We start from the raw sequence: 21,240 nt of genomic DNA on the forward strand, positions 1-21,240 counted from the left end.
TACATGTGAGTGATCAACAGTTGTCTGATGACTTTAGAATTATTAGCAATAATTAGAATCCAATTAATGATTAGTAGCTGCTTAAAACTTCTCTTAAATAAAATGAGTTTGGGTAAACTTTTAGAATGCAGTGCAAGCAGGGACGTGCAAGAGGATCCACTCCGCTTCTATCCCCCCCCCCGCTCCAGAGAAGCCGGCTGCGAGCGAGTCTCCACGAGTCCCGCTTCCCTCACCAGACTTTCCGGCAATAGAGGACAGCATTCTGCTCCTGCTGCTTTGTTCCAGAGCTCCGGCAGGCCTTGCGGAGTGCCATAAAGGGGAGGGGGCCTCTTGGAACACCCCCCACCCCTCTTCACCGTTTCCTCCTGGGGCTGCTGGGAGATGGAACCAGGGCTGCAAACACCCCACCCCAGCCCTCCGCGGCTCTCGCTCCAGCCTGCTGCGGGGGGGGGGGAGCCGCTTTCTTTCTTTTTGCCTCACCAGCCAGAAGCTTCACCGCACGTCACTGAGTGCAAGTCAGTAACCAGTGTAACCTGTATGGCAATGGCCAATATCACTATACATGGGGTATTAAATGGAAGCTATCATTTATTTTTATCTTACAGACTCATCTGTAGGAGGTACTACTCAGGCACGAAATCCTCTTACCTTTGCTACCAGTTCGTAACGGGGAGTGCGTGTGCATGCTTCACTCGTCCAGAGCATCCATCATAACATCTGGTTGGTTGGGGGGGGAGCCTCAAACCACTGCTGCTACCGTTTCGCCCAAACCGGGGCAATCCGGCAGAATACCACCTCTGGTACTACTGGATAAGGAAGTGTGGCCCGCATATAGCCAGCAGAGAGGAATCTCACCCCATAGAGTTTTGAAAATGTTTCAAATGAGATGGAAATAATTAATCACTAAGAAGAACACAGGGAAAAAAAAAGATTTCTATGTCAACTCCGAAAGACTTCATGTTTTCCTCAAAGTCATCCCCACTTTTCACAGAGTAAACTCTGTAATTTATGTGGAAGAAAACTATAAATGTGCATTGAATATGATTGTGTATATACACATATTAGGTGGGTGGGTTTAGCAATAGCAATAGCAGTTAGACTTATATACCGCTTCATAGGGCTTTCAGCCCTCTCTAAGCGGTTTACAGAGTCAGCATATTGCCCCCAACAACAATCCGGGTCCTCATTTTACCCACCTCGGAAGGATGGAAGGCTGAGTCAACCCTGAGCCGGTGAGATTTAAACAGCCGAACTGCAGAACTGCAGTCAGCTGAAGTAGCCTGCAGTGCTGCATTTAACCACTGCGCCACCTCGGCTCTCGGTTTGTTTGCATGGTCTGTGTTTGTAGATCTGTTTATTTGTATACATCCATGTGCTTGTGCATGCTTATGTATATGTATATGTATATGCATATGCATATGCATATGCATATGCATATGTATATGTATATGTGCATGTATACGTGCATGTATACATACATTCATACTTTGAATGTGCATGTCTGTCTCTATATATGAGAGCATCAGGCTACAAACTAGGAGACTGTGAATTCCAGCTCTGCCTTAGGCACAAAGCCAGCTGGGTGATCTTGGGCAATAGCAAATCACTTCTGAAATCTAATCATGAAAACTGCAGGGAATGTACACTGACCCTAAGACACACACACAAAGACACACACACACACACACACACACACACACACACACAGAGAGAGAGAGAGAGAGAGAGAGAGAGAGAGAGAGAGAGAGAGAGAGAGACTCTTACATAAAATATCAGAACAGTAGCCAGACAGATATTTTGGAACTACTGGTTCTTCAGCATAACCTTTGATTTTTTAACTTTGAATAACAAAGAAAACTGGTCTTATCTTAACTGGCCCAGTGGCTAAGATGCTGAGCTTGTCGATCAGAAGGCCAGCAGTTCAGTGGTTCGAATCCCTAATGTCGCATAACGGAGTGAGCTCCCGTTACTTGTCCCAGCTTCTGCCAACCTAGCAATTCAAAAGCATGTAAAAAATGCAAGTAGAAAAAGAGGAACCCCCTTTGGTGGGAAGGTAACAGCGTTCCATGCACCTTTGGCATTTAGTCATGCCAGCCACATGACCATGAAGACGTCTTTGGACAGCACTGGCTCTTTGGCTTTGAAACAGAGATGAGCACCGTCCCTTAGAGTCGGGAACAACCAGCAGATATGTGTGAGGGGAACCTTTACCTTTTACCTTTTAACAGCACAGGAGTTAAAACATTTTTGCTTATCTAGCAATAGGTCAGTAAATAGATTTCATACCAATTGTTTTCACAATTAAATTGAGCTGATCCAATCAACAATCTTTGAAGAAAGGGAGAAAATTATATATATAATTTATATATATGCAAAAAAAAAAAAATCATGCAGTTGAAGACTTTTCAGGGTTTTTTTCATCTAATATATATATATATATATATATATATATATATATATATATATATATGTATGTATGTATGTATGTATGTATGTATGTATGTATGTATGTATGTGTGTGTATATATATATATATATATATACATATATATATTAGATGAAAAAAACCCTGAAAAGTCTTCAACTGCATGATTATTTTTTTTTGCATACATTCTTTTATTTCATTTTCATTTTCATTTCATACAGTCACATATATACTGTGCATGATTGGGGCCATATAACATTAAGCAATAAACACAGCCTTCCTTGTATTCCCCAAAATACAAAACCAATATAGCGCTTCAACCCTCCATACACCCTTTCTTTCTCCCCCTCCAACTTTCCTTACTCCCCTCCAACATTCCCCTCTCCTACTTCCCCTCCCCCTCTAACACTCCTTTCTCCCCCTCCCTTCCATCTCCCCCTCCTTCCAATCCTCTCTCCCTCCCTCTCTCCCTCTCCCTCTTCTTTCCCTCTGCTCCTCACTTCGGTGTATTTCTACTATCCATCGATATATTCAGCTTCTTATTTTTATACTAAAATTAAAGAAAAAGCAACAGTATACAAGTGCTATCATGTTGTTTTAAAAACTGGCACAAATTATATTTCCCCCCTCCCCCCTCCCCCCCTGCATGATGAACAGCTGAAGAGCTGATTTTTTTTAGCGAAGGCTGAAACATGATCTGCACTATTTTAAAATAATTGTTGATATGTATCACAAGAAAACTCTCCACCCCAAAGGATCTTTGAAATAATGATGAAATGATGGAAATTCTTGTAATAAAATAATCTTGCAATAGAATAATCTATTAATAATAATACCCTACCTTGGAAGCTAACTCTTAGTTACTTGGATGGGGCCAGCAAATTTAAGGGTCCTGCTATAATGGAAAGTCAAGAAAGTCAATGGTTTGGAAGAAATGAATGTCAAACCATGTGCACTCAAAAAAACCCAACCCAACCAACGAACAATCTTCACAGATGAGTATATGCATATATGTTCACCAACAATTGAGTATGAATTTCACAGAGACTGCAAATTACCTGTAGTTTGTATGGAGTAACATCAGAGTTACCGAATTACCACTTTATAAACTACCTTAAATGCTGTGTCTGTGTTTCTGTGTACAGTAGAACCTCTGGTTGTGACCTGAACCTAATTTTGGAAATTTGGTGCTTATAAAAAAAATGGAGTAGAAGGGAAAATCAGTCGCAAAAATTTTTTTTTGGTTTGGTCGGAACCTGATTTGGTGATGGTCAGAAGTTTTTGTGACCAGAGGTTCTACTGTACTACTAATGTGCCACTATATTAGTTTACCTATTTTATTTATTTGTTTGTTTGTCAACAAGTACAAGGAAACAAGCAGGGACGTGCAGTCCACTAGAGGCAAGGGAGGCATGGCCTCACCAGTCATGAGGAAAAGGAAAAAAATTTAAAGAATTTTTTAAAAATAATTAAAGCCAAGGTAGTTGCTACCAAATTCACAGTGACTTGGAACAGTGCTTTGTGTTAACCATAGGAGGAGGCCAGAGAAATAGGGGCCTCCTGTGCATAAGCAATTTTTTGCCTTTTAAGAGTTAAGCAAGGGTTAACAAGCAAAAAATTCCTTATGCAAATGAGGCACGTATTCTCTCACCTCCTGTAAAGGGCATTTTAAGAGGCTTTTCAGAGTTCTCTGGGAGCAACTAGCTCAGTCTGACAGAGCTCTGGCCTTTCATGAGGGGAGGGCAGGGCAGGGCAGGGCAGGGAGAAGCAGAGTTGAAATCGTCTCTGAAACAGCTGGAAAAGGTTCGTGTGTGGGGAGGGGGGAGGAATTCAAAAAGTTTGATCGGAAGGCAGCAGGGGAAGGGGGAGGGTATGGCAGAGGATCTGCTTTCAAGCCTTTGGAAAATATATCCAATTCAACTTCTGTGTTTGTGTTTGAGAGTGAGTGAGTGAGAGAGGAATCCAAGTTCTCTGTGTGCGTGTGCCTGTTTGAGAGAGGGGGGAGGGAGGGATAGATGGAAGAAGGACGGGGAGGGAGAAGAAAAAGAATGGGAAAACTTATTTTGCAAGGGGGAAAAATGCTGTCGCTTTAAATCGGAACTGAGCATGCCTGGCTGTGGAATTCTGGGAATTGAAGTCCACAAGTCTAAAAAGTGCCTCACCAGCCCTAAAGCTGACCGCACGTCACTGGAAACAAGTATGAAAACATGGCACAAATAAATGGATATAAATAAGCAAAACATAGCCATAAACACATAAAAAGAGTACATATAAATGGGACAGTAGGACAGGGACGGTAGGCACGCTGGTACGCTTATGCACGCCCCCTTAGGGATAGGGACCTCTTAAGAAATGCATAAGGTTCACGGTAGACAGGTGAAGGTAAAGGTATGGGGGTTAGTTTTTACAAAAAAAATGTCCTACAAACTTTTAGGAGTTCAGATAATAATGGGTGATCTGTGCATCATTTCTGTGCAAACATAACAGAGTTTGTGGTATTATAATATAGTTTGCACCAACAAAAATTAAATCATAACCCCAGAAAGGGGAATATAAAAACAATATATGTTTCCTGAACTTAAGATTTTAATGAATTGTAAAGCAGTCTGGTGAAACTTGGAGCATGTAAGCAGTTCGCTTCATTGCAGCACGATAGACTAGATGGAACTTTATCAGAACATCTCCGTTTGCCTTAAGCTGATAATTTTAATAATTCAAAATCATAACCTCTTTGATTTTAGACCAATCTTAATGAGAATTTAGGACTGCAAAATGTTATAAATCTCATCCTAGTTATTATCTCCTTAATTACTTTGTGTCTTAGTTAAAATCTGCCAGATGGAAATTAACAATAAAACGCTTATTACTTTGTATAGCAAATAGTACATACCCAGCATCAAGTTCTCTTACAATCTTTTTTTTTTTTTAACCAAAGCAAGGCTTCCAGAAGTTGCTCCTGTTTTATGACCTAAGCCCACAATAAAAATCTTAATTATAGATAATTGCAAGTTGGAGAAAGACCAGAGATCAAAAAAGTCAAAGGAGAAAAACACAAGTCAAATTCTTCCACAAAGAAGTCTTGGAAAACAAATTCAAAATTAGTGTGGTGGTGGACCATGCTGGAAAAGACCATGAATTAGATTTTAATAAAGTTTATAGTACCAATAAATGAGAATGTTTATAGATCACAGTTGAAATGAGGAGCTATTGGTGTTCTCTGAGTTTGTTTGTTTATTTGTAGTTTTCTTTTCATTACCAAGGGACACGATGGCTCAGTGGCTAAGACACTGAGCTTGTTGATCAGAAAGGTCGGCAGTTCAGCAGTTCGAATCCCTAGCGCCACATAACAGAGTGAACTGTTATTTGTCACAGCTTCTGCCAACCTAGCAGTTGGAAAGCATGTAAAAATGCCAGTAAGGGACCACCTTTGGTGTGAAGGTGACAGTGTTCTGTTGTGACTCAGCAGAAGTCTCCTGTGAGTCTTTTCGGGATGCAAGATTAACAATGCAGCTGGGGCGTCTTCTGGTGATAAAAGGACGGATGGTGCCACGCCCTGGTTGCAGGAGTCAACGTTCATTCATGCATTCATTGATCATCAGTCGTGGTTTATTTGAGAGACACTTGGAGAAGTGATTTGCTTTCTGTAACCCTGATTCAAGGAGACACTTGGAGAAGTGCATTGCTTTGTCAGAGTTTTGTTTTGCATTCTTGTCAGAGACTTGATTTATGTTTATTTTTGGGCTTGCAGCCAGTCGGAGCTGAGAACTGATAAAGTTCTTCCCTTTTACGTTTGTCTGCCTGTCGTCTGTTAACGAGCGGAGAAGGGGGGACAGAACAGTGTTCCGTGCGCCTTCAGTATTTAGTCATGTCGGCCACATGACCAAGGAGATTTCTTCAGAGAGTGCTGGCTCTTTGGCTTTGAAACAGAGACAAGCACCACCCCCTTGAGTTGGGAATGACTAGCATATATGTGCCAGGGGAATCTTTACCTTTACCTTATTTTTCATTACCAAAACTAGGTAACATTGTCAGTGCATTGATGATGTTAACAGTTTTAGTAATAAAACATCTACAAGAAAACAACCAAGCTGAGAGAGCATCAAGGATTCATCGTAAAGCATATATTTTCAACCCCAAAATGGAATAGATATTTTGTAGGATATACATTAAAAAAATTAAAACTTATCAGATCAACTTAGTTGGACCAAACACAAGGGAGATTAAAACCATAACTCATGAGCCACTTTGCTTGCATGAGCTGTGCTGTACAATTTCTTTGATAAAGTAATGTCTCTGAGGAGGGCTGTTACCAACCAATTACTTCTACACGTCTCCTAAGGGAAGCCAAAGGTCGTTAGGGGAAAAACATATTTTTGAGGTTGTTAGGTAAATGCCCTGCCAGAAGGCATCTCCCTCTTACGATTTCTGCATGCAGATCTAGCTAATGACATATGTAAATCAAACTCAAGGTGAAAAGAATACCTGTGCAGGCACATTCACACACTCTGGGAGACACAGAGGATAGAGAAGCATCTATGACTCGCAACCATTCTTTCTGCTAGAACTCCACAACTGTGCTCATTTAGGTAAAACTTACATGCATCGTTGTGCGTGAGACAAGACTCAAAGTATGTAATGATATATAGTGTCAACATCTTTGCCTTATCTCAATATATTATTTCTTTGGAAATCCTTTTAATCGTTATGTTTTAATTCTCACCATCTGCTGAACATTCTGTAGGGAGGGTAGTGAATTACCTCCATGTTGAAACCAGGAGTGACCTAACTTATGACACTTATTTAAAAAGTTATCCTGTGATGTAAGTTGTGTTGCTGTGAGGTTACCCACAGAATAACATGTGCCCCAAGTGAACCCTACTAGAGTCATTCGTTAGTCTGTATATCAAACAATTGGATATTGTTTGTTGGTCTGTATATTGATTTTTGAAGCTGGCCATTTGTCTTCAGAGGAGATGAAAGGAAAGCACTGGTCCAGGAGTGGGCTGCTACAGGTTTGCCCGGGTCCGAGAGAACCCATAGCTAACGTTCTTGCCAGTTCAGAGAACCTCCAAATCCAACCACTGGCTGGTCCCTCCCACCTCACCCGTCCCAGAAGTCTCCATGCAGTCTGTTTTGGATGCAAGGTAAGTTCAGGGCCTGCATGGAAACTTGGGTGGGGGGAAACAGGCCTCCCAGAAGTTCCGGTAGGCCGGAAATGGAGCCTCTGAAACCCGGGGGAGGAAGTTTTCACCCTCCCAGAGGTTCGAGGAAATAGCAATAGCAATAGCAGTTAGACTTATATACCGCTTCATAGGGCTTTCAGCCCTCTCTAAGCGGTTTACAGAGTCAGCATATTGCCCCCACAGTCTGGGTCCTCATTTCACCTACCTCGGAAGGATGGAAGGCTGAGTCAACCTTGAGCCAGTGAGATTAGAACCGCTTACCTGCAGATAACAGTCAGCTGTAGTGGCCTTCAGTACTGCACCCTAACCACTGCGCCACCTCGGCTCAGTGCCTGCAGAGCCTGAGAAAGGCAAAAACGTGCCCCCCCCGCTGTAGTGCAGGAGGCCAACTAGGCACATCCACAGTGGCCACACCCCTAACAACTGGACAGAGAACCCATTGCTGAAATTTTTGAAGGCCACCCCTGCACTGATCTAGGAAATGTAAATGAGCTGCAGCTCCTCTGTTGTGAAATTTACACACATTTCCATTTAAATAGCCAATATGATTTGGAAGATTGATCTGATTCCAATTTCCAATTTAATAAAATTTTGTATGCCACCCACTCCCTAGGGACTCTGGGCGGCTTACAGACAGATAAAAATATTTAAAAATTTAAAAATAAAGGTACATTATTAAAATTGCACATCATCCATTCAGTGTAGGTGGGGCTGGACATTGATCAACAGCCCCAGGCCTGCCGGAACAGCCAGGTCTTGGTGGCTTTATGGAAGGCCGGGAGAATGGTAAGGGTCCGGATCTCTACGGGTAGATCGTTCCACAGGGCCGGCGCAGGTACAGAGAAGGCTCTCCCCCGGGGAGTTGCCAGTCGGCATTGTCCGGTCAACGGCCCCCAGAGGAGGCCCGACCTGTGAGATCTGGTTAGTTGTTGGGAGGTATGTGGCAGGAGGCGGTCTCTCAGGTAGCCAGGTCCTAAACCATGTAGGACTTTAAAAGTAACGACTAGCACCTTGAAGCGTGTTCGGAGACCAATAGGGAGCCAGCACAGCTCGCAGAGGATGGGTGTAACATGGGTGTATCTAGGTACACCCAATATCGCTCGCGCGGCTGCATTCTGGATCAACTGCAGTCTTCGAACACTCTTCAGGGGCAGCCCCATGTAGAGCGCGTTACAGTGATTGACTTCCTTTTGATTCAAACTGTTCCAATTATATTGTTTGATAAGTCTGATTTAATTCAGAATTTGAAATAAATTCAAGAAAAGCCATTTCTGTATTTGGTGACAGACTACGAGCCTTCTGCTCACTCTGCTGCTCGTTGTATTAAATGTGCTCATTGTCTTATCTGAAAGTGCAACATTTCTACAGAAAGCTCTATTATGTCCCTGTTGGTTTTTCAGCCTCTTTGCTTCTTGCTTCCAATATAGTCTGGATTAAAGTACTTATGGTTTGCGAGCTAAAAATAGCCTCAAGGCAGGTTTGTGCTGTCTGAGAAATTATATTTGTTTCCTGGAATATCAACTTCCATTAAAAAAAAAATCATGGCAAATTTATCATCTCTCTCTGCTGAACACTTGGCCTGCCAACTTCATAACAGTGATATTTCATAAGTCTGGTTCCCCCCCCCCCTGTGTAAACACGGTATTTTCTTTTGCATTATGTGCAATCTGCCAAACAAATAATGTTGAATTTGGAAACCTTTGCAACTCAGTAGCAGAGTGCATGTTTTGCAAGTAAAAGATTCTACGTTCAACCATTAACATCTCCAGGTAGGGATGGAAAAAGTCCATCCTTAACCATGCCAATGAAAGTTGAACAGATAGTATGGTAGTTCTGGATGTTCTAATTATTAGAACTATTACCTGATAGCCCTGTATTGCCCAGGTATTTATTTATCTTAATCCTGTATTAGACAGGAAAAGGAATGAATTATATCTATAGTGTCACGTGCATTCCCCCCACACACACTTTAATTTAAAAATAAAGGTACATTATTAAAATTGCACATCATCCATTCAGTGTAGGTGGGGCTGGACATTGATCAACAGCCCCAGGCCTGCCGGAACAGCCAGGTCTTGGTGGCTTTACGGAAGGCCAGGAGAGTGGTAAGGGTCCGGATCTCTATGGGTAGATCGTTCCACAGGGCCGGCGCAGCTACAGAGAAGGCTCTCCCCCGGGGAGTCGCCAGCCGGCATTGTCCGGTCGACGGCCCCCAGAGGAGGCCCAACCTGTGAGATCTGGTTGGTTGTTGGGAGGTATGTGGCAGGAGGCGGTCTCTCAGGTAGCCAGGTCCTAAACCCCACACATGCGCACATGACACCCACGGCCTGTTTTGGGCTAGTAGGCCTCACTGCAGCCTCCTGGGAGCAGAAACTGGCCATGGGGTATCACACACCATACCCCCTTTGCTCCCCCTGCACACCGTACATTTGTGTGCGACCCTGTGCATGGGTGCACGTTTCCCGCATGTACACCACCCCCCATGCATGCACAGCAGTGACCCAAAAATCACCTGGCTGGCAGGAGGCACACAAGCATGCACGGTGGAGCTGAGTTGGGGTGATGGCTCGCGTGCCAGCGGAAAAGGTTCTGTGTGCCACCTGTGTGCCAGGACACACACAAATACACACACCAAGGGGTGTTAAATGTGTCTTCCCCCCTCCCCCCACAGTACTTGTCTCCAGAGAATAAGTCACCTGTGTACTAAGTTTGGTCGAAATTGCTCGAGGCATTTCAGAGTTATGCTGAAAGGTACACACACACACACACACACAAACACAAACACACACAGCCATATATAGCAATAGCAATAGCAATAGCAGTAGACTTATATACCGCTTCATAGGCCTTTCAGGCCTCTCTAAGCGGTTTACAGAGAGTCAGCATATTGCCCCCAACAATCCGGGTCCTCATTTTACCCACCTCGGAAGGATGGAAGGCTGAGTCAACCCTGAGCCGGTGAGATTTGAACCGCTGACCTGCTGATCTAGCAGTAGCCTGCAGTGCTGCATTTAACCACTGCGCCACCTTGGCTATACATACACACACACATATATATATATTAGAATCTAATAGTTTGCCAGGGTTGCTGTCTCCCATGTACAAAATACATTAAAACCTGCCAAACTGATATTATTGGGGTGGGGGGGGGAGACAGAGAGGTATCATGGATAGATCATGAATCCCGAAAGCTGAGGTACCACAGAAACGATCAAGTTAAAGGTCAAATATCAAACGCTCCATCTTGCAAAAGCCAAAGTCAAGGTGTCATAGTCAGGTCAAAAGTCAAGTGCCCTGTCTATTATGCAAGGTGACAGCCAGCCAGGCTACAAGCAGGAGCTCAGAAACTAGGGACACAGTCTGTGATCTTGATAGTCAATAACAATGTCTCAGCCCTGACAAGTGGAAAGCAACATTCAGGTTACCCAACCAGAAATGCTCAGAATCTCATTGGGACAAGATTGGCCCGGTCTTGATAATATTGCAATTTTGTATGAAATTTAATGCGTTCTAAACGGAATGACAAAATGAAAAGGATTGTAAAATATCCTGAGAATGAAGTACATTTGGGAGGAAAGGGTTGTGTTGGTTATCACCTTTAAAGCCCTGACTTAGGGCCAGGATACCTTCGAGACCGCCTGCTGCCACATACCTCCCAGCGGCCAGTAAGATCCCACAGATTAAGCCTCCTTCAGATGCCGTCAGCCAGACAGTGTCGGCTGGCGGGCCCCCGGAGGAGAGCCTTCTCTGTGGCTGCTCCGACTCTCTGGAATCAGCTACCCCCAGAGATCTGGACCATACCCACCCTCATGGCCTTCAGGAAAGCTGTAAAAACCTGGCTGTTCCGGCAGGCCTGGGGCTGTTGACCTCACTGTTGAGGTCCAGCCCCGATTAGAATGAATGTATGAGGTGTTGTTGTTTTTAAACTGTTTCTTTTGTTATGCGTTTCGTTATGTGTTTTTTTCTCTTTATTTTTGTAAGCCGCCCGGAGTCCTTCGGAATTGGGCGGCATATAAAGGTGTCTAATAAATAAATAATAAATAAATAAAGGGGAGCAAATTTTGTCAGGTAGGCAACCTAACCCTTTAATGTTAATTCATTTACTGATCATGAGAAAGTTTAATTTTTACCTTAACTCTCACCTTGAATTTTAAAAAAAAGATCCATGATGCTTTCAGAAATTCTAATAATGAAAATTGTTTGGAGATGATTGTTTTTTTTAAAAAAAGAAACCTTTAGGCCTGATGCTTCTACGTCTGAAGAATTTGTAGCACAATATTCTGCAAACCTTGAAAAAGATGCAGCTGCTTTAATAAGTCAGGGCTGTATTCATGATGATGCATGTTCTGACCATCTCATGTTGGAAGTATTGTTGTTTCCTACGTAGTATGTAGTTTAATTTACACTCCTGTAGTAAAACTAGAAAACAGATGGCTAAAGCGATAAAGAATAAATAAAGGGTTATGGCATAGCTCATTAACTACAATTTGTAATTTCCTAGCAATTTTTTATGGGACCCTTTGAAACAGAAGTCTGAAGTAAGAAAAAATAGTAGAAATTGAGGGAAACTACAAAATGCTCCAATTAAGAGAAAAATATAATACTCAATAAACTCAGAAATATATGTCACGTTCCGGCAATCAAGTTGAAGCACAAATAGAAAGACAGGTTGTTTGAAACAAAGGTTTATCACTCTCTAGCGAATCAAATGTTATCTGGCACTGGATGACAAATGTATGATACAAACAAAATTCAAGTCCGTTCTAAACCAGGTTAAACCCATTTTCATATATTCACCTCGCCCCTCCCATTTTTACCCACATACATTAACCCCCCTCCTTCCCTCCTTCCATCATACCCAATCAGCAATACGTGCGCAGAACTCCACAAACATCCCCCCCTACAGCCTGCCCCCCCACATCAGAGAGCCGCCCCTCGGATGATGTGGATCCCCCGTGTGTCAGAATAGTCAGAATTTTACATGTTACGCAGTTAACCTCTGAGCCACAAACTCTCCTTCCTTATTAGCTGAGCCAGGGGAATAATTAGATGTTTTGTCAAGGCACCTTATATGGCCCAAATATGGGAGGGAGCATACTGCTTCCCTTTTGCTTTTCAGTTCCACCTTCCAGGCGAAAACCATTTTTGTACTGAATTTTTGCTGATAAATAAATGAAGGGGCTTTGTGGCTCAGAGGTTCTTATAACTGCCTAACATGTAAAATAGCCCAAGTTCAAATCCCAGTAAGGGTATGGCTAGATGATGAGAGCTAAATAGCTTGAAATAGATCTATACTAGTCTCCCTTTATTTATTTATAAGCAAAAATTCAATACAAAAATGGTTTCGGCCTGGAAGGCTCCTAGGGTGGAGCTGAAAGGCAGAAGGAAAGCAGTATGCTCCCTCCCATACTTGAGGCATACCAGGTGCCTTGACAAAACATTGTATGTATGTATGTATGTATGTATGTATGTATGTATGTATGTATGTATACTTATGCTGCAGGGGTGGGTTTCTCGCCCTGTTCCAATCGGTTCGGTTGGAACGGGGCCGGCGGCGTCCTCGTTCACGCACGCAGTGCACGCATGCGTACTAGCGTCTGTGCGATGCTCCAGCTGCTCCTGGAGGATCGCGCAAGCACTGTATGCATCCTGTGCATGCGTGGAAGCGCAGAACTCGTCAAAACCGGGTAAGAAATGCGGGCGGGCGGGTGGACCCTTCGGCGTTCCTGGAAGTTACTTACTTCTGGGTTCACCGACCAACCGGTTTGCGGGGACCGCCGCGAACCGCCTGAAACCCACCCCTGTTATGCTGCCACTCATTGCTGCCAGGTGGCACGTTTAAGATAAATCTTATATTTGAGCACAGGAACGAGGCTCTAAGACAGAAGTGTCAAACTCAATTTAATTGTGGGCTGCATCAGGGTTGTGCTTGACCTCAGGGTTGGGCATTGCCAAGGTGGGTATGGCCAGCTCAACGTCATTTGTGTCGGGGGCACCCTTCGTGGCCTGAGCACTCTGCCAGCAAAAAAGGGCTCATCTTCAACAGTCTTCTACAACCCTCTGCCAGTGAAAACGGAGCTTAGGAGGGCTGCTCATGGGCCTCGCAAGCTCCATTTTCAATGGCAGAGGCACTGCGGGCTGGTCCTTCACTGTTTCCAGGGCCAGATCTAAATACCCCATGGGCCGGATCTGGCCCCCAGGCCTTGAGTTTGAAACCTCTGCTCTAAGACAGTCGTGTGAAGCACTTTAGAAATTACATTCTTTCATATTTAAAGACAGCTGAAGCATGGTGGTGATGCATTGGTATCTTTGGAGGGGCAGAACCATTTTTCTCCTTTTTTTCCTCCTTTGGATTAAATTTTGAAAATATGTTAGAGTTTTGTTTTTTTTCTCCAAGTCAATATTCAATTCCCGGTGACTCCCCCTAGACAAGTCTTACTTGGTCTGGTTTTCAGAAGTGGTTTGCCATTGCCTCCTTCCTAGGACTGAGACAGAGGGACTGATCCCAGGTCACCCAGCTGGCTTTGTTTAAGGTTTAAGGTTTTGATGGATTTGTATGCCGCCCAATCCCGAAGGACTCCGGGCGGCTTACATAAAAACAATTTAAAAAATATTAAAAGAATTTAAAATACAAGACAAAGCAAATTAAAAAGGACACAACATGCACTCAATCTAGGCGGGGCTGAAGCTCAGTCGAAGATCAGCAGCTCCAGGCCTGCCGGAACAGCCAGGTCTTAATAGACTTTCGGAAGGCCAAGAGAGAGTGGGGAGGGTCCGGATCTCAGGGGGTAGGTCGTTCCATAGGGCCGGGGCAGCTACAGAGAAGGCTCTCCCCAGAGGAGCCACCAGACGACATTGTGTAGTCGACGGCACCCAGAGAAGGCCCACCCTGTGAGATCTTATTGGGCGCTGGGAGGTGTGTGGCAGGAGGCAGTCCCAGAGATATCCAGGTCCTAGGCCATGTAGGGCTTTAAAGGTGATAACCAGTACCTTGAAGCATGTTCGGAGACCAATAGGGAGCCAGTGCAGCTCACGGAGGATAGGTGTAACATGGGTGTATCTAGGTACACCCAGTATCGCTCGCGCGGCTGCATTCTGGACCAATTGTAGTCTCCGAACACTTTTCAAGGGCAGCCCCATGTAGAGCGCATCACAGTAGTCGAGTCTTGAGGTGTCGAGGGCGTGAGTGACCATTTGGAGTGCCTCCCGGTCCAGGTAGGGCCGCAACTGGTGCACCAGGCGAACCTGGGCAAAAGCTCCCCTGGTCACAGCTGACACAGCTTTGTGTCTAAAGTGCAACTAGAACTCACAGTCTCCTGGCCCTTAGTCAATGCCTTAACCACTACATCAAATTGGCTCTCTTAATTTATTGAAATATTCAAAATGAGTGTGATGAGACTACTAGAAGTTCAGTGCATTCCTTTCAGGGCTACCTTATGTAAAGCAGTGAAAATTGCTAGGAGTCCTTCCATTTAAATATGAAAAGGGGGAGAGGTTGCTTTTTTCTCCTTTTTACAGGATGATGAATGTTGCATTTCTTCAAAGCATAGATTTATTTGCTAGGTACTGGGAAAGGAACAAAAAAGGGTTACAAATGCAATCATTCTGGCACATTTCTTCTTTCGTTTAAATACCAATCCAGGGTTTCACTCCCCTCCCCTGTTTTAAATAAATTATCATTGGGGAAAAAATTTCACAAAGCCTATCAACATTCATATCAAGTGGTATTAGGCAGAAATAGATCAATGCAATAGCCACACAGAACAATTGGACGCATAATAAAAATGACATGTGGACATCTGGATTGGCTCTCAGTCTATTTTAGAATTCTATTATCTCTCATTCCCTGACATCAGGACTATCTCCCCGTCTGTCTGATATTCTAATGGGCTTTGCTAAAGTAAGGTGGCATTTCAAATGGTGCTCAGGATGCATCATCAGTTATTCATAATTAATACAAAAGCTCCTTGCCAGTTGCTCTGAAGTAAATGTCTTCCAGTCTTACTACAATGGAAGCTAAGCAATAAGAATTAAAATGAAACTGGGAAATTGCACGTTGACAAAAAAAAATGGAGGCCTCCAAACTCTTTACTTAAGAGGACTCCTACTTCAAGTCAAGATAAGTGGTATGTATAACTTGTCTTATCACTGTAGTAAAAGAGTGCTTTAGTAAGCTTACAGAACCATAAATGAAATGAAACGAGAAATGCTTAGGAACAGGGAAGTTATAAAAGCATATTTGTGCTCTGGCTGGTAGCCAGCACCAGATGCTCCAAAGAACATGGAAATGTTCCTAGACAATTAGACAATGATGTAAAGGGAAGGAACTCTTCTTGCTCCATATCCATTAGTATATTGTAGATCTACTGCCTAATTGAAATATTATGTTGTAAAATTCATATATTTTATCTTAAAACAGTTCCTTGGTTCTAAGGCGCTACTTCTATAACATCTCTTGCCCTTTAGCAATATTGAACATTCAATGCCATTTGAAGCAATAACTGTGCTTAGTTTCACAACGTTGTTTATTTATTTTTTTATACAACAATTCAACTTCTTAAGAAAATACTGATCTAATGTGATAAATGGCATCAAACTAAAATTGCATAATAATAAATAGTCACAGGATCCGGAAGTACTTCCAAGACTAATCAATTTTATGGATACTGTCAGCCTCTGCTTTGCTGCTGCTTCGGCTACCATTGTAACAGGGAGTGGGGGCATGGTAATTGGGAGGGGAATCATGATGTGCTGGAGGAAGATTCTAGACGCTGACCTGACCATCTCATTGCGCATGCAGAGGAAGGGAGTTTCCCGCCAAGGTTAACTGTCCGGCATTCCATCCTGGTGATGTCTTCTGAAGTTATCTCCCACCTGACAGTTGGGTGCATTATAATTGGACTATGGACTGGGGTGCCAAGGGGAGCGGATTGAATTATACATGATATTCTTTGCTTTCGCGCCTAATTAACCAGATTCAGCTTAGCTTTGCTACTGTTCGTTTATAATTAGTAAAAGTACACTTGATTTCAAACAAATGGAGTTGAGTGGTTTCTTTCCTGATTATTAAATGAAGTCGCACCTGACAGATACCAATAAAGGAGAATATTTGTAGCTCAGGTTTGAAATGAGGGGTCCTTGGTGCTCTCTGTGCTTGGTTGTTTTCTTGCAGATGTTTCATTATTCGAATTAGCTGACGTCATCAGTGCTGCAAGAAAACAAACAAGCGCAGAGAGTGCCAAGGATTCCTCAACTCAATCAAATCAACAACTTCAAAAGGAGACCTGAAGCCCATCCACTCACGTCATCCAGAAGTGGTGACTTCTTCCCTATAGTTAGAGCTTGGGCAGCTTAGTTGAGAAGAACGTGTGTGTGTGTGTGAGAGAGAGAGAGAGAGGGAGAGAGACAGAGACAGAGAGAAAGAGAGAGACAGAGAGACAGAGAGAGACAGAGACAGAGACAGAGAGAAAGAGAGAGACAGAGAGAGACAGAGACAGAGAGGTGGGATTCACTTATCTTCCCTACTGGTTTGCAAATGTTCGTGAGCACACCTAAATGGGATGCCATAGAGCTGGGCAAGTGGGCGGGGCCATCCACAATTTCCACTACTGATTTGGGTGATCGAACCCTGTGTGTGTGTGTGTGTGTGTGTGTGTGTGTGTGTGTGTGTGTGTGTGTGTGTAAAAGGAAATGGGGAAGGAAGGGAGTAAATGTGTATTATTACAGCCATTTTCTGCTGTTCCTTTATGTTCATTGGGTCTTCATGTCTTCCAGAAGAACCTGATATATCTCAATGTTTGGTTGAAAGTGATTTGTATGTGTTCCTAATTATCTCCTGGCTATTAAGCAGGGTGATGTATCCCCTACACTCTAACCACCAAAACCCAGATAGAAAACAAAGGAATCTGTGGACTCCAACACATGAGTGCCTGAATGATTGCCCATTAGCCAATCTTGGAGACATTTGTAAAAATACATTGTAATGAAAATACATTGTATATGTAAAAATACATTGCAATGAATATTTAAAAAGTAGTATTTTTTTAAATACTACTTTTTGGAAAAAAAATATAATTGCCATTTTCTTAATTTTCTTTTTCTCGATCTCAGTCTGTATAGTTTGTCATCCCATACTACCTTTGTTCTGGAGGTAGAGAAAATGTCAATCCATTTCTTGAGAAAGACAACATTTTTCTCCTCAGTGCAACCTTTTGGACATAGCAACAAGTGGGCATTTGTTTGGAAAGAAAACTAACTGGCTTCCGATAATGAAATGAGAAGGTTCTGCATAATATATTTACAACACAGGTATAGCTGCATTCAAAAGTTTATATAATCATAGGGCTGGGAGCGGCCTTGGAGGTAGTAGAAATTTTGAGTAGTTCAGAGAACTGGCAAATTCCACCTCTGGCTGGCTCCACCCCCATCTATTCGCTGCCTCCTGAGTTCCAGCTGATTGAAGCTGGAAAGCAGATTAGTGGGGTGGGGAAAGAATGGAGATTTTACAGAATCCTTGCCCTGGAGTGGGGAGGGAATTTGAGATTTTTCAGTAACCTTCCCCTGGAGTGGGAGAGAATGGATTCTTGTGTATAGGTAGCAATAAGAAGCTGTTACTGCTTTGAACTTAGAGCCGAGGTGGCACAGTGGTTAGGATTGATGCACCATATGCTCCGTGCGCGTAAGCCCCGATCAGCTCAAATACCTGTAAGGAGGACTGGCGAGCGGATGGGAACGGTACTCCGGAATGGTACCTGGTGCTCCCAGCAGGCGCCCGTACTAGGGCGTACCGGTCGTATCCCACCACTGACGCGCACTCATGCCAGTAACCAGAAGAGTAGCTGGCCCATGCGCATACGCAAGCTGGAAAACAGAGGTTTATTTTCCAGCATGCGCATATTCCATGGTCAGCTCCTCTTCTGGGTTGCAGCCCAAACAAGTACTCATGTGTCCTTCCTTTTTAGCACACAGTGCCGAAAAAGTTCAGCATCACTGGCCTACAGCAGCTTTCATGATTTTTTCCCCTATTTTTCTTTAAGCACAATGTATGAATTTATGTATGTGTGGATGTGTAGGTAATTGTTGTGACTCAGCAGAAGTCTCCTGTGAGTCTTTTCGGGATGCAAGATTAACAATGCAGCTGGGGCTCGTTAGTGGCGTTTTCTGGTGATAAAAGGACGGATGGTGGCACGCCCTGGTTGCAGGAGTCAACGTTCATTCATTCGTTCATCATTCATCGGTCATGGTTTGTTTGTGAGAGACACTTGGAGAAGTGATTTGCTTTCTGTAACCCTGATTCAAGGAGACACTTGGAGAAGTGAATTGTTTTGTAAGAGTTTTGTTTGGTATTCTGTTATCTTGTCAGAGACTTTATTTATGTTTATTTTTGGACTCGCAGCCAGTCAGAGCCAAGGATTGATAAAGTTCTTCCCTTTTAAGTTTGTCTGCCTGTCGTCTGTTAACGAGCAGAGAAAGGGGGACAGAACAGGTAATGTATGATGTGTAGGATGTGTAAATGAGTGTGTGAGTGTGGAGTTTTTAAATTCATGTGATTTTTTTTCTTTCTTTATGTAAGTCATGGGAACATTGATGTGAGCTTCTTTAAATGGTTTCTGACATTTTTTAGCTTTTAGCCCAATGTAACATTTTTATTCATTTCATGTAAGATAAAATGCCTTAGATGCCCATTGAACAGGCAGATACTTACCATATTGTGCAGCTTAAAACCTGAAGTTGTTATTTACAAGAAAGTGACACTGTTCCTCAAAATATGGATTTATTGTCTAGCAGGTAGATTACTCAGGTATGCATAAATGGAAATTCAGAATCTGTAGAGATGTAGAAATTTTGATTAACAATAACACAATTTTGGTAGAAGAAATAAGTGATCCAGGATAATGATTAATGTTGTAAATTAACCTTTTTACTAAGCATACGGATTTACTAATTAATAAGATCCCACTAAGCATTTTAAAGACTAATTTACATAAATGTTTTTCACACCTTTTTACTTGGAGTCAAGAGAGTGATGGTTGGATGTTTTAATCAAGATTTAGGTCATTGATTAGATCAGAACACTTTCACATATTATTTCAGGTGCAAAAAATATTGCAAAGTTGTATGTCATAGTTTGACCTCCTTCATACTGCTTGGAGGTCACTAAATAGGTTGAGAGTTGGAGTCGGGGTGAAATTCAGATGGTTCTGACAGGTTCTGGAGAAACAGTTGTGGAAATTTTGAGTAGTTCAGAGAACCGGAAAATGCCACCTTCGACTAGCCCCAGAGTGGGATGGGAATGGAGATTTTGCAATATCCTTCCCCCGGGAGTAGGGAGGGAATGGGGATTTTGCAGTAACCTTCCCCTGGAGTGCAGGGGGAATGGAGATTTTGCAATATCGTTCCTCCAGATGTGAGGAGGGAGTGGGGATTTTGCAGTATCCTTCCCCAAGCCATGCCCACAAAACCAGTAGTAAAAAAAAATGAATTTCACCACTGGTTGGAGTGCCTAAATGTAAAAACCAATATGTTCAAGTGGAGGCTATTAGCAGATAACAACATGCTGTATGAACGTTGAGAGACACAGAGACCAACCCATCTGCTGATATCCTGGGCATTACCAGAAACATGTACCGGTTAATAACTTACTTTTGACCAATGGCAAAGCCAAGAAGGTGTCTTCATTTTGGTAGTTTAAAGTTTTATCTAGAAATAGATAAGGAGCCGAGGTGGCGCAGTGGTTAGGGTGCAGTACTGCAGGCCACTTCAGCTGACTGTTATCTGCAGTTCAGCGGTTCAAATCTCACCGGCTCAGGGTTGACTCAGCCTTCCATCCTTCCGAGGTGGGTGAAATGAGGACCCAGACTGTGGGGGAGATATGCTGACTCTGTAAACCGCTTAGAGAGGGCTGAAAGCCCTATGAAGTGGTATATAAGTCTAACTGCTATTGCTATTGCTAAATGGGAGGAGGGGGAGGAGGAAGAGTAGTAGTAGTAGTAGTAGTAGTAGTAGTAGTAGTAGTAGTAGTAGTATCATCTGTGAAATTGTAGAGTACTCTAGTATGACAAGCTAGATGCCACTTAGGATTACTTTTTAGCACAGGTCATCATCTGATAGATTTTGTGCAGAATCTGGTGACATTATATGTTGTAGCAGCACTGATATCTAAACGTAGCAGGGCGGTGTAGAATTATCCTGTGCATCCTGAGTGTTTACACATTCATGGTACTATGAATGCAAGTCCTAGAGAATGTTTTATTTTTAAAAGGAGATATAATGGAATAGATACATATTATCGGTTGTTATCTGTGAATTGCACCTGTTTCGCAGTATTTTTTTAAATTAGGGTGCTGCAGAGGAAACCTGCACACTGCACCCATCAAGGTTAAAGTCACTGGCTAGCTTGAATAACTCATCTAATTTCTTTTTAATTATCTGGAATTTTTAAATGCTCCTAATGGAATTAGCCTGAAGTTCAGATAACACTCCAGCAAAATTACTGTCACAACTTCTTTTTCTACAATGTCTTCAAAATTGCTACTAATGGGACATTTTCTCAAACATTATCATTAAAAAATAAGCAGCTAATCAATCCCAAGGTCCAGCTGCAATATTCCACTGTCCAGCTTCTAGCTGGAT

Source organism: Thamnophis elegans, chromosome 15 (genome assembly GCF_009769535.1).
Source record: "Thamnophis elegans isolate rThaEle1 chromosome 15, rThaEle1.pri, whole genome shotgun sequence".
In the NCBI taxonomy this organism is placed as follows: Eukaryota; Metazoa; Chordata; class Lepidosauria; order Squamata; family Colubridae; genus Thamnophis; species Thamnophis elegans.